Source organism: Megalopta genalis, unplaced genomic scaffold (genome assembly GCF_051020955.1).
Source record: "Megalopta genalis isolate 19385.01 unplaced genomic scaffold, iyMegGena1_principal scaffold0094, whole genome shotgun sequence".
NCBI lineage: Eukaryota > Metazoa > Arthropoda > Insecta > Hymenoptera > Halictidae > Megalopta > Megalopta genalis.
In genome coordinates this window covers 500,583-505,000 of record NW_027476163.1, presented here as the reverse complement: position 1 = coordinate 505,000, position 4,418 = coordinate 500,583, and the positions used below count along the sequence as shown (strand labels likewise).

Below are 4,418 nucleotides of genomic sequence, written 5' to 3'. Positions count from 1 at the left end.
TAGGGGAATCCGACTGTCTAATTAAAACAAAGCATTGCGATGGCCCCCACGGGTGTTGACGCAATGTGATTTCTGCCCAGTGCTCTGAATGTCAACGTGAAGAAATTCAAAAAAGCGCGGGTAAACGGCGGGAGTAACTATGACTCTCTTAAGGTAGCCAAATGCCTCGTCATCTAATTAGTGACGCGCATGAATGGATTAACGAGATTCCCATCTGTCCCTATCTACTGGCGGTGGCGGTCTGTGGCCACCCAGGGTTGAGAGGCGACCCCCGAACTAGTCCTCGCGAAGGTTGTTGCTACTACCGAGTCGATGGATGCGTCGACGATGAAGGCATTTTAGACCGTCAGTGCGTCGTACATGTAGTACTTCGCATAATGGCGAGGCCCGAGATTAAGCATGCGGGCTGTGGCGTGTTCATGTACAGCATTGAATATGCTGTACTACTCCTTAGCGGGGGACTGTTGTCACTTGTGGCTGCAGTCCCCCGCGTCACGTTATGCGGTTTTTCTGGTCTAACTGGAATGCCGCATTTTCGTTGTCTGAACACGCCACGAAGCAACACGCCGTCGGATTGAATGTTGCTGCTGAGTCGATAGGTGCATCGGCGATGAAAGCACTTGAGACCGCCAGTGCGTTGTACATGTAGTACTTCGCATAATGGCGAGGCCCTTGAACTAAGCATACGGGCTGTGGTGTGTTCATGTACAGCATTGAATATGCTGTACTACTCCCATCCGGGGGACTGTTGTCACTTGTGGCTTCAGTCCCCCGCGTTACGTTATGCGGTTTTTCTGGTCTGACTGGAATGCCGCATTTTCGTTATCTGAACACGCCACAAAGCAACACGCCGACGGAGTGAATGCTGCCGAGTTGACGGATGCATCAGATGCATCGGCGATGAGGGTATTTTGAGACCGCCAGTGCGTTGTACATGTAGTACTTCGCATAATGGCGAGGCCCTTGAACTAAGCATACGGGCTGTGGCGTGTTCATGTACAGCATTGAATATGCTGTACTACTCCCTACCGGGGGACTGTTGTCACTTGTGGCTGCAGTCCCCCGCGTCACGTTATGCGGTTTTTCTGGTCTGACCGGAATGCCGCATTTTCGTTGTCTGAGCGCGCCACGTAGCAACATGCCGCTGGATCTAGAAATCGGGATGCAACCAATCGCCTGGGCAACCCAGGCCGCAAGGGGCAAACGTGCCCTAGCCACACTTGAGCCTCCACGAAAAAGGTACCGCTGGATAGCTCGTGTTCTCAAAACGCAGCGAACCGAACGAAGTGTGGTGGAGAGGAAGAGGCAGCCTCTCCGACTGCTGTCTCCCGCGTGTTTGCCGTGCGTGGCGACCCTTGTCGTCGGAAAAGAGGATCCTGGGATCTGAGGGGGCCCTCTCCTGCGGGTGAGACGTCCCCAACACGTACCTTTGGCCTCTGCTTCGGCTAGATGGGAGGCTGGACGAGAAAAGCAGCCCTGGTCCAGTCAATCGGCTTGGAACGACCATACGCTTCGGCGAGTGGGTTCTGACGGGCGAGGACGCGGGCTGGGTTGAGTAATCGGCCCAGTCAGCAGACTATGTCCGGTGCGTAGCCCTAACCCAGCCTGATGGCGGGTTCCAAAATGTGTGGGTCGGTGGTGGCCGGGGAGCGTACCGGATGAAAGAAAGATTCACATTATGGGATCTAAATCGAAAACACAAATTGAACGATCTAAGTCGGCGGGTCCAGCTCCTACTCGGAGTGAAGCCGTCGCCACAGACGCGGAAGCTACAGCGGCAGCTGTTAGCCCTCCTGCGTCTGCGAAAAAGACAAGGTCCGGGAAGGTGTTAAACATCGCCAATCCTCGTGTGACCTTGGAGAGATGCGTGACACCCACGCGAGCGGTCTCGGTGAAAACTGAGGCCACGGAAGAAGGCGCGCCGGACACCGGTAACGTGGGGACAGCGCCCAAGTCGGGGGACTCCCCCAGCCGCAAGGCTGGGAAGGGGAAACCCAAAAAAATCGAACAAGTCAAAGACACGCTCGTGAAGGTGCAACCGGCACCCGTGCGTGTCGAAGACCCCGAAGGTGGCGGTTGGAAAACCGTCACCAAAAAGTCGAAGCGTGCCAAGCCAGTCGCACCTACTGGCAAGGCCGCAGCAAACCAGGCCAGGAAATCGAAGGGGACGGTTTCCGGGCACAAGGTACGGCCTCTCGATCTCGTGAGAGACGAAGCCTTCAGGCGAGTATCGGAGATACGGACCTTTTGCTTTCGACCCGAGTCGAAAGTCAACAAGGAGTCCGGGTCGAAGATACTAGCAGAAGTCGGAGCACTCAACGAGTTGGTCCAGGAGCTGATTCAAAGAAACAGCTTCGTCGAAGGGCAACTCGCCGCGGTCAGGGCGGACCTAAAAGCGCGCCCTGCCGTAATGAGTGCGGCGCGACCTGGGCCGTCCAAGGGATCCCTCCCGAAGACGGTCTCCAATGCCGCGCAGTTGACCTACGCCCAAGTGGCAAAGGTCAACCAGTCAGCGACTCCGGAGGCGAGAAGACCACCGACACAATACGTGGTGCGTATCTTCCCGCCAAAGGATAAAGGACAGAACAGCGATGCTACTAAGAGAGCTGTTCTGTCGATCGTAAAACCTGCGAAGGAGGCGATCCGTGTCAGATCGGTTCGACGCATCCACTCCGGTGGCATCGTCGTCGAAACCGATCGCAAGGAGGACCTAAAAGCCTTCGTAGGCAATAAGAAGCTGGCGAGTGCGGGACTGTCCGTCTCCTTGCCCAGCAAACGGGACCCCGAGGTCCTGATTTATGACATTCCGAAAGGGATGGGCAAGGAGGAAATTGCCTCCAGTCTTTGGAGGCAAAACCTCTCTGAGGCGTCCCAGAAGGATGTGCCTTCGGGTGTTCGGGTCAGTCGCATGGCTGGCAAGACCCCGGAGACAGCCAACTGGGTAGTGGCCGTCAGTCCGCAGATTCGTCGGCGACTGGCGCAGAGAGGGGACCGGGTGTACCTTGGGTGGAGTTCCTGCCGTGTGCGGGACTTCATACAGGTCACCCGTTGCTATAAGTGCCAGCGCTTCGGGCACACCGCGAAGCGCTGTAAATTCAAAGAGGATGTCTGCGGACATTGTGCCGAAAAAGGGCACGGCTATGCGCTCTGCAGCAGGAAGAGCAAGCCTCCGGTTTGTTCCAACTGCAAAGACAGAGGGCGGCCACACGACCATAAGTCGCGAGACCCGGCCTGCGCCTCCTACCAGGAAGCGCTGGTTTTGGAGATGTCTCGCATTAGACAGGAATAATAATTTGAATCTCGAATGGATAGTACAAACGACCGGCGACGCTCGAGAGTCATACGGGTCATGCAGCATAACATGCAGCGGGCCCGAAACGTGACCGACGAAGTCCGGACTGAGATGCATAGGCGAGGGGTAGATGTGTTGCTTGCACAAGAGCCATATAGCTGGCGGGGTACTGTGCCCGGGCTAGGCTTGAGAACGAGGCTGATCACGGCAGGCGAACCGGTGATGGCTGCAATAGCGGTCAGAAACCCGGATCTAACCGTGGTCAAAGTCTCTAACTTGTGCGACACGCATTTGTCCTGTGTCAGCATCTCGGGTTCGTTTGGGAGCTTCTTCCTGATCAGCCAGTACTTTCAATGCTCCGATGACGTTGAATCAGGTCTGGCGCGGTTGGAGAGAGCTCTTTCCGCACTTAAGCATAACCGAGTCATTATCTCTGCCGACGTTAACGCGAAATCAGCCCAGTGGGGCAGCGCGGAGACGGACGTGAGAGGCCGTAAACTCGAAGAGTTTATCGTGAGCCATGGCTTGGTTGTCTTGAACGAGGCTGGAAACGCTCCGACGTTTTCCAGCCCTAGTGGACAGTCATACATCGACGTCACACTATCGACACCTGATATTTGCGACAAGGTGCGAGGTTGGAAGGTCCGCGAGGACCTGACGACCAGCGACCACCGAGTCATAGAGTTTTCTTTGAGTTTTTGCGCCGAGGACGGTGCTGCCGAAATTAGTAGCAACAGCAGCACCAACCGGAACGGATTATTACCAAGGTTCCGACTCCGAAGCGCAAAATGGCCCGAGTTCGACAAGGCGCTGCAGGAAAGTAAGAGGAGTATATCCCCCAATCCATTGAACAACAAGGGGGATGTCGAACATCTAGCACAGGAGATCGAAAGAATGATCGTCCAAGCGTGCGACTCCTCGATGCCAACCAAGCAGTGGCATTCAAAATCCGTCCCATGGTGGACGGCCGACCTGACGAGGCAAAAGAGGCGAGTCTACAAACTTAGACGAGCCTCGCAGAACGCAGCATGTTCAGAGGAGCAGAGGGCGGCCAAGAGGACCGAGTATCTTAAACAGAGAAAGGCCTACAAAGCCGCCATCAAAGCTGCTCGGTCGCACAGCTGGC

General features: G+C 55.7%; 1 pseudogene; it reads left to right on the top strand.

Annotated features, from left to right (window-relative positions):
- The window catches only part of LOC143262149 (large subunit ribosomal RNA), a 2,995-nt pseudogene extending 2,737 nt beyond the window's left edge, over window positions 1-258 (top strand).
- Window positions 259-4,418: the final 4,160 nt, after the last annotated feature.